The sequence below is a fragment of the Balaenoptera borealis genome, assembly GCF_965194805.1.
Source record: "Balaenoptera borealis genome assembly, chromosome: 4".
NCBI lineage: Eukaryota > Metazoa > Chordata > Mammalia > Artiodactyla > Balaenopteridae > Balaenoptera > Balaenoptera borealis.
This window is the reverse complement of record NC_138861.1, coordinates 119,983,422-119,993,585: the sequence shown is the minus strand read 5'-3', so window position 1 is coordinate 119,993,585 and position 10,164 is coordinate 119,983,422. Positions and strand designations below refer to the sequence as shown.

The 10,164-nt window shown below is 35.7% G+C and overlaps 1 protein-coding gene and 1 long non-coding RNA gene across 3 annotated transcripts in view; one reads left to right on the top strand and one right to left on the bottom strand.

Annotated features, from left to right (window-relative positions):
* Window positions 1-10,164, top strand: part of COL25A1 (collagen type XXV alpha 1 chain) — a gene marked incomplete at its 5' end in the record, with an annotated part of 478,255 nt that overhangs the window by 209,805 nt on the left and 258,286 nt on the right. The gene's annotated exons all lie outside the window — the stretch shown is intronic.
* Window positions 1-10,164, bottom strand: part of LOC309627326 — a 195,468-nt gene that overhangs the window by 10,032 nt on the left and 175,272 nt on the right. The window lies entirely within an intron of this gene.

Below are 10,164 nucleotides of genomic sequence, written 5' to 3'. Positions count from 1 at the left end.
ACTGGGAGCTTCTTTGGCAAGTTACCATTTGCCCTTTTACTTTAAGTCTGGAAGACTCATGCGCTTTCCAACAAAGCTAATAATATTTTTAGGGGAGGGTCCTCCTGGGGCTTCCTTTTAGCTTCCACATCCATTACCCCTTTGGCTTACTCTACTCTCCTCCATTTAGTAAAGTTTATGGTAGCTTCTACCTCACCCTTTTAAAATATCCTGGATATGTTTTCAGGGTAAAAGACTCTTATGTGTTCTCATTTATTCTCTTAACGATTTTTTATTGAGCACTTTTACGTGCTAAGCAATGTCCTTGGTGCTATCAGTGCAAGGATGAACATATTCACTTGGCACGCACAAAGATTTAGTAAGTCGGTTCTGCTGAAACGCTGAATACCAGAAAGGAACAGAGGCAGATAAGGTTGGAAAAGTGGTAGATGTTGCACCGTACCCCGAATGTTAGACTAAAGTTTTTGCATTCTATCCCTTGATGGCATTTTGTGCAATGGAAATTTATAGTCAGAGATGTCCTTAAGGAGGATTAATTTAAGGGCAAAAGAAGCTAGTTTACTTGGAATTTTACAATTGTACAAGTAGATGGAATTGAAGATCTAAATTGAGGTGAAGTAAGTGGAATCAGAAGAAAGAATTAGTGCAAGATATATTGCAGAATGGACAAGAAAGAGAGTAGTCAAAGTTTATAAGATTGGATCCTGAGAGAAAGGGATGTAGTATGGCTATTAACATGAAATCCAAGGGGTACATCTGAGGGGAAGATAAGTTCTGTTTCAAAAATTCTGTATTTGAGGAGTTTGAAAGTTATCTATGTAGACATATAAGACAATTAGAAATGCAGGCTTGTATCTTGTATGGGGCCTAGGGCTGGCATTTTAAATGCAATAGAAGGATGCAGAGGTTGAGAGGATAGACCAAATGTAGACAACAGGCAAACAGATAAAAAAGATGACTGAAATGCAAAGGTCAGAAAGGAATGGAATGAGAACCAGGATAACTGGTGTCATAGAAGCCAGAAGGAGAAGTATCAAATGCTGTTGCGAAGTCTAAGGTTGGGGACTGAAAAAAGAAAAAGGTCACTGAGTTTGAAAAGTTATTGGTGAATATTGAGAGAGCTCTTTTAGAACTGTAGGGGTAAAAATCAAAATCCAAGAAAGAATAAGGCATATATAAAAATGGTACTTAGGATTAATATTTGAGAAAACAGAGCAGCACTAAGCAATATGTCCCAGAAAACAAAACAAAACAAAATGAAACAAAACAATCTGAAAACCAACCAAGTAGCTCACAGATGTGAAAACTGCTGATTTATACAAAGTGAGAGATTGGTATAGCATTATACATGAGTCATGCTGGGCCTACAGGACATAATGGAATATGGGTTTGGACAGTGGGCATAAAAACCCAGTATGTGGTTCTTGGTATGGTGTTGCTTGTATAGTATCATACCAGAACAAATTCTCAAGGAATTCAATTTAATATAAAAAGTAGTTTAGGCTCCCCTGTAGTGTTAGAGAAATTAAGTATGTGATGTGAGAATAAACATGTTTCAACCATCTGAGTCACCAGGAATGATCATATCTTGAGAATTTTCAGTGGAAAATAGGTTTTTTTCTACTTTATATTGCTGATTTTTTTTCTTTTTAAGAGGTAATTTTAAGCAGTTTCCTTCATTACAGTTTTAGTTTTTAAATTTCAACTTTGCAAGGAAAATATTAATACTGTGGCCTATATTTGGGAAAGGCATACCTATAATGTATTTCTTTTTTTCTTTCACATATTTTTTTTCTTTCAACAAATGTTAATTAAGTCCCTTCCAAACTCTGTACCAGGCACCGAGGAATCAAAGGTGAATAAGATGTGTCCTTTGCCCTCAAGGGACTTCTAGTCCTATCGTGGAGACAGATGAAACAAATGAATGTTGCAGCCTCTAAGACAATGTACATGATTTCAAGAGGACACAATGCAAGGGAACTCTGTTCTACTTGGGGGCAGGGTCATGGGGAAAAAGCTTTGGAAATTTTGTGACACTTAAAATGAGTCTTGAAATATGGGTAGGTGGATTGTTCTTGTCTCTTAGAAAAACATACTTGTAGTCTTTCCCCCTTCAATTTAAATTGTTTTTCTATTGCTGAATTTAAAAGAATGGATGAGAGGGAAAAGAGAAAAGATGGAAAGGAAACTGACTTGAAAAACTGGGGAGATGAAAGCTAGTTTTTTTGTCCCCTTATTTTATATCTTTCTGGGAGATCATTACAGAAATCTGTCTACCCTTTTGTAAAAGTACTGCATAAAACTATTTTACTTTAATCTGAAAATTATTGGCATTGCTATGTTTTGGTCTTACTGAATATGTAGTTAAAGAAGAATTGGAGCAGTCTGGAGTATATGGAGTATTGCAAATTGTTATACTGCCCTTTGGAAGTTGTTTTTCCTTTTCTAGCTTTTGTCACAATCACATTTTTTACCTTTCAGAAGCGGTAACTAAACAAATTAACCTATATCAGTAAGTCAAATAGATGTCTATTTTACAGTTAACAGTATCAGAAATTCTTAGACTAGTTTTCTTAGGCAAATACTTGGATTTGTTTCTCAAAAGGTCCTGAAACAGATGAATGCTTCTTTGTTTGGAAGCCCTATTAAATTTTCATTACAATATCAGATTTTTTAAACCTCTTGTTTCCTTTAGAAAGTTTTATTTTAGAAATGATCGTATAAGACTTGTTTTATATACTACTGTTTTCATAAATTTCCTTCTCTCGTCGTATTGTATTTCTTATCCAATAATATTCTGGGAGAGATTCTTTTCTTCAGGAAACAACATTGTTTTGTTTAAAATATCAGTCCTGAAAATGTGGTAGAGTTAGATCTGTTTGGGTTCATTACTAACGCTTACTAAATGTTATAACAGTAATAATGGAAATTATTAAAACAATTGGAATTAATTTCTCTCTACCTTTCAAATCTAAAGACATTTGCTCAAATTTTTCCTTTTTTTCTGAAGAGATGATCCAGAACATATTTATTTGATATGAGGCAAAAAATTCCAGAGGGTGATAGAGTATTGAGAGCTAAGTCATAATGGAATAGTAGATTGGAGGGACTTTGTACATTTTTCCTATTATGCATCAAACTTATGTATTAATCAATTCATACATATGAGGCAGAGGAGCTGCCCAGTAAAATAATATGGTGTCTTGGGAAAAATGTGGAACATACATGAAATGGTTTTGAATTCTCCCAGCTGTACTACTCACCAGTCGTGTGACCTTGGGCAAGCTACTTAATCTCTATGAAACTTTTCCTCACCTGTTCAATGTGGATACTACTACTCTGCTCAGAACTTTTATGAGGATCAAATGAGTTAAATATATAATGCTTCTAGCACAATGAATAGCATATAGTTAAGAGTTCAGTAATTTAAGGGAGTTTATTTCAATAATTCAAGTGAGAGATGAAACCTAAAAAGAGAACACTTTCATTGAGGATGAGAAGGAAGGGATATATTTAGGAAATAGTCATATAATTTAAGAGATAAAATCTAATAGTACAGCTGTGAAAGAATAGTAATATATAGGAGGGAATTTGAGCCTGAGATGTCTAAAGCACATAAAACATGTAGGAATCTCATGTGATACTCATTGGAACTCTGGGTTTAACATCTTTTGATAGTTACATTAAAAATATGACTGTTCATCACTGTCCTTAAGGTAAGTTTACTGAATAACATATTTAAAATTAATTCCCCAAATTGTGTTTAATTAGGTGAGAAAAATGGAGGAGCTTTTGGAAAAGAATTGATCATTTTTTGCAGTGGGATACGTTTGTGTAAGAGTACCACAGATTTACAGAGTCCCAGAGGTGATTTATCCCTTGCTTCTTGTGTGTAAACATACATTTTTTTTTCCTATTAGGATTAACTCTCTTAGGTAAAATACTATATGACTGTATTTATTTTTATTGTACTTTAAAAATCTCTAAAGAAACAGTTTAGTTTAGTGGTTAAGAGCTAAGACTCTGGAGCCAGACCTGGGTTCATTTCCCAGCTCTACTACTTACTAAGTAGTTAAGAAGTTATTTAACTTCCCTATGACTCAGTTTTCTGATCTGTAAAATGGGGGTAACAATAGTACCTATCACACAAAGTTGAGGTGAGGATTAAGTGGGTTAATGTTTGTAATAGAACAGTGCGTAGCAGATTGGCTTGTGCTATATATGTGTTAGTTGTTAATGTGGTGGTGATGACAACACAATTTTGTGATGATGATGTGCAAGTAGAAGCTGGCACGGTCCAGTTTTCTTGAGTAAAGCAAGCAGGCACCTGCTGTGAGTATAGACAGTTTTATACTGACTGGAAAGAAAGTCATTTGACTCACTTCCCATTTCTATCCCTTTCGTGATCTGAGTTTGAATTCCATATCGCTGATTCCTATTCCACATTGCCCCTATTATCTCTAGTTATTTCAGTAGATGTGATATGATCTCACAACTACCAGCTTTAACTCACGTCAACTCTTGGAAATGTAAAATAAAACTTTTTCAGGAAGATTGGAAGCATGTGACACAAAAACTGGTGTGTCAGCTCCAAAATGCAGAAAACTGCTCAAAATAAATAAATATCTTTTGTCTTCTTATGTTTTGCAGTGGAACGATATGGACTTTTCCCAGCCGCTGCCACAATAAGGCAGAATTAACTCCTTTTATTGTGTGAACTATTTAGCTCTCTGAACTTGAATTTTTATGGCTTTTATCATCATCTTATCATCTTAGTTGTTTGTGCGTCTCCCTTTATATACTGGAATCCTCCTGTGGATAAGAGAATGTGTTATTTTTCAGCTTTTCACCACCCATGCTTAGCACAGTACCTAGCCCAGAAAGTGCCAACATGTTTTGCTGTTGTTGAATGAACGTATTAGTCAATCCAAAAGGATTGCCCAAATGATTATAAAATTTTCAGTTTGTGTATACTAAACACTATTGTATACAGTTAAAATGGATTAATGGTGAATAATGGGGAATATTCCCCAATAGAACAATTAGGGCATTCAACTGACTAGCAGGGGAATCTCTTTGGACACGAAGAACAAATGAAAATCTTACGTAGAAGAAAATCCACCTAAAAGATTGTGAGGCTTTGCTTTAGTTCAATCTGAGTCTGGAGATTATTATGAAACTACATTTCAGAATGACCTGTCTTATTTAACACCATTCTTTCGTTCACCTCCTAAAAAAAAAAAAAAAAAAGCACAATAACCTAGATCATCAGTCTGTTTCCAAGGGCATCAGCAGAAATTGTAAGATCCCTCTGACCACGAGGCTCTTGTAAGCTTGCCAGTGAAAGCATGCATGTTTTTCTTCTTGCCTTCTGCATTTGGTGCACCATGCAGTAGCAGAAACAAAAATCAGGTTTCAAAAGCTCTGTGGGCTGTTATTCCGCCAACACCCACCTTCAGAACTGTCCCTGGAAGCCAGCACGCTGAAGCCGCTGGGCACACCAGAGAGGTGTTCCAGACTTAACGACAGGGCCCATAGGAAGAACACCCCCAGGATTTCAGCACAGGGTTCCACACGAGGTGGCCTGTGATGCTGAGTTGCAGGCACTCTCCAGTGTCGCCGCTCCCACCACAACATAGTGCCCGCTGCACTCCGGCCCTGTGATTCTGCTAGTTAAGTTTCTTCCTCTATGGATTTTAGCATTTCACCTAGGAATAACTCTTCTACATGTTATAAGCCCTACTTACACATTTGAATGAGGTTAGGGCTAAAGGGTGTCTTTTTTGCCAGAATCCACTTGAATCTTGATCTACTCTGTTTCAAGAAATGTGTATTTTTAACCTGATGCTAGAAAGCTGTGAAAAGCAGCTTTATGATAAATACTTAAAAAAAGCATTCTTTGTTAGTTTTTTGGTTTTTGAGAAAAGCCTGCTTGACAGTTCTGATGATGCAAATGCTTCATGTCTTTTATTCAGGTAAAGAAAAATGCAGGTTTGAGAGTGTCTGGCAATATGTGATAAGTAGATAATGTTAAAAAATACATAAAGTATGCTAAAATTCCTCAAACCAGCACGATTGGTTTAATTACACTGCGATAAACACTCCGAAAGGGGAATCATAAATATCAAGCTACTTTTCAAGAGTACTGTGATCCTTGATTCTTGTTTTAAAAGTAAAACAAAACAAGCATGTTCTAGGAAATGGATCATGGGTGATATTATTCTAATGTTTCTTTGAGTTCTGGAGGATATAGAAAAATTCGCAGAAAAATTAGTTTAATAAAGAAACTCAAACATTGCAAAGCGCTTCTTAGGAGACAAGTCAAGAGGCTCTCTGGACAGACCCTGGAAACGGTGATATTCCAGGATCAGCCAAGAAGAAAAGACAAGAAATCACCCCACCCCCATGAGCTACACTCAGACCATGTCCATCCTCTCTCCCTCCCAGAATTGCCCTCTATGGGTGTTAGCCAAAGAGTTGAATATATATCTACCAAACTACTCTAAATGTGAAAATTTCAGTCACCTAACACACAATGAGTGGGGAGACTACCCTTGTCAGAGTAATAAATGACTTCCTTACATGGCAGATTTTGCTTTCTCCTCCCATCTTATCCTTTGGCACTTGATCTCAGTACAGCTTTCAGCACCATTGATTATGATATAGTTTAAAAATGCTTGAGGGAGTTTGCCTTTTTGTCTGTTTCCGTTTTAAAATGGCTTTATTCTTACCCTTCAGACCGTTGACACCATGTATCAATGGCTGCTCATTGTTCTGGGGCTGAAGTGCTTGCGACTGGTGTTCAGTGGGGTCCAGTGCTAATACGGGCTGATGGCTGCCCGTTAGGCCCAGTGACTGCGAGACACAGAAGTGGCTGTCAGCGTTAGCTGAGCTGTTTAAAGATAATGCTGCTGCTTCTTCTCCTTGGTGGCCAGTGGGGAAGAGGCAAGAAGTGGGAGGCTAGTTTTGTTTTTTTAATGGAATTACGGAAATATAAATCTGGAAAGAAATTCCACAAGCTGATAGTCTATCCCATGTTCTCTAGAGCAGTGGCTTGGCCTTGTGCTGAAGTGTTGCTGTATATGTCTATTCCACCATCTTTTCTCTCTACTACATTTCTGTTCTAAAAATTTGTTGTTATAAGTTTTTTCCTTTACACGACTTTAATGCTTCCTGATTTGGTTTTCTATTTTCATTTAGCCCTTGTTCATTTATCAAACTGTTCACTTAGTATGTGGTACTGTACCAATTAGCTTATCTCATGATTTACTTTAAACAGCATTAGCATCACTGCAGGATCCTCTGGCTCTCCTTATTAGTGTAATAGATATTCTCATTAGGAATGGTATGCAAATTTTTTTGGTCCTTTTCTCAATTAGGAGTCTATAGAACACCAGGGTTAGGCACATAATAAGCACTCAATAAATGCTTGTCGATTAATAAATGAACAAGTTACTAGGGTCAATGAAAGTTGACAGTGGGACAAGAGAGCAAGTTCTACTTAAAGAGAAAGTTATAATTTTACTGTGAAGTATAAAGGGAGTATTGTTTACATGGTTTAAACACCTGAAAAATCATATCTATGTGACCCTTCCATCTAGGGAACTCTGCTAAATGCTAAGAATGTAGACATATTTATTGTGAATGTTTAAACCTTCAGATTTTACATTGTCAGTCAGAACCCCCAGGAAGCACGTGATGTTTTGGCGTTTATATGGGCTTTCAAGTGAACACGTAAGATCATACAGGTTGTTGATTTGACTGAATCTGAATAGATTATGTGGAAGGTAAAATATACACAGAAAGTGCAATACACATTAAAATTCTTAATATATTTTTATTACATATTGTGTTAACTGTTTTCCCTTTGGGGCTATATATTTTCAATGTTAGTAAAAATTTTTGAGGAAAATGTAAATAAAAATGTGTATACTCTCCCACAATTTTATGGAGAGGATCTAATACGTTAAAAATGAGGTTTTACTACTTTTATCTTTTGTCTATTTTTTTCATTCTATCTTTTTCAGATCACATAACACTAGTTCTTATGACTATTTGCCCCTTCAAACATGATTCTGGTCATGTCTTGACTTGACTCCGAAATTTACGGACTAAAAATTTCTTCTTTATTTGTTAGTATGTAAACTAACTGTATGTACATCTAGTGTGTACATCTAAAATGTTTCCCATTAACATATATATGGACAACCAATCTAGTTATTCAGTACTTTATAACAATAGTATAGAAAGTATCTATAAATCACTTGAAAATTAAATTTTAAAGAACAAAATAATAAAATAATAATGATATTCTGGTTATTAGGACCGCCATCATAGATACTAGCACTCAGTAAGTGTTGGTGTTTTCTGGATTTTGAATTGATATTTGACTATCACGTTCCCATCATAAAACTGTGAGATGATGTTGCCATGTGGAGAATGCTACCAGCCTTTAGAGGATCTGTCTGTTCCTGAGACATTCAATCACCTATTTTGGTGGGAAATTACATTTTCCTTGTCTTTTTGCTTTTTTGGTTAGGGATACATATAAGAAAAGGCTCACCTTACTTTACTATTTTGTCTGAGGGGAACTATTTTGGGTAGAAATGTATGAGTTGGGGTCACCAGTTTTTTAGTCATGTACATACTGCTTTCAGTCTTATTAAGAAAGAATTTTGTGTTTTACTAGGGCCTGAGTAGCATCAGTGGCATTCTAGTAACTTGATAAAGAATTTATAAAAATAAAACAAACACGGTTTTCTTAAATGAAATATCTGTGATTTTCTTGAACTCTAAGTTTCCACTGAATGCCTAAATGATGGCAGTATTGTAGTGTAAATCACTTAATCATACTATCATAATTAATGAGAATAATACACAGAACTCCCTTTGGATCTTATGTTAATTTCATTACTTGAACTAAGTCACATCATCAGGAATCCATCTGCCTATAAATTACATTTGGATGCAGTTTAAGTGGCTTGGAGAACACCTTGGATTTTATACATTAGCTAACCCTGTTTAACATTTGTATCATTTGGCACTTCTATGTTGTATGTTTTGTTCTATGACAGCAATAGAAAATTTTGAGAGTAGTTGTTTAATTCCTCTTCAAAGCAAAGCAAAGCAAAAAAAAAAAAAGCCAGTAGTACTGTGTGTATGGGGGGGCGGGGTGGTAAGAGGTCAGGTGGCTAGAATTCGTCCTATTCTCTGGAGCCATTTTGATTCATTTTTCAACTAGTCCAAAGAGCTATATAAATACTGACTGTTGACCGTGCCTGGATACTCTACATCTTACTTTTTTTGTGGGTCAAATGATTAGTGTCTCAGCAAAAGGATATTGTTTTGGTTTTTCTTTCTATATATTAAACTAGTGTTTTTAGTTGTGGCTATTGTGTCATGCAAACAACACTAAAAAATTAGTAGAATCCAAAGGTGAACAGCAAAGTAATAGAGGCTTGAAGATATGATCTATGAGAAGATATTAAAGAATTGAGTGTTTCCAGCCTTGATGGAAAGCAACCAAGAAAGATATGATAGCATCTTAAAGTATATAAGGTAATGCTAGAATAAACAGAAGAACGTTGATTATCAGTAGACCACAAAAACAGGTAAAGCTGCAATATTCAAAGCATATATTTTGTTGTGATGCAGAGCTAAACCTTAAATATCTAGCAATCGACAATGAAATGCTATATTATGAAGCTGAAATTCCAGGGGGCACTTACTACAGAAAATCTGCTGCAATTGTGTTATTCTTCTTGAATAAATACACACCAGGTGGAGGAGCCAGCCCAAAAGATGAAAATGGGTTTCATCCTTCTGAAATCTTTGGTCTAATAAGTCTCAATATTCTCATGATGCACATCACGGAGGTTATCTCTAGGGTCATTTCTAAACCCTAGAGGGATTTTAACAGAAGATTATTTGCAGCAATGTGGATGGACCTAGAGATTGTCATACTGAGTGAAATAAGTCAGACAAAGAAAGACGAATATCATATGATATTGCTTATATGTGGAATCTAAAAAAAAAAAAAAAAATACAAATGAACTCATTTCCAAAACAGAAACAGACTCACAGACCAAAGGGGGGAATGGTGGGAGGAGGGATAGTTAGGGAGTTCAGAACTGACATGTACACACTGCTATATTTAAAATGGCT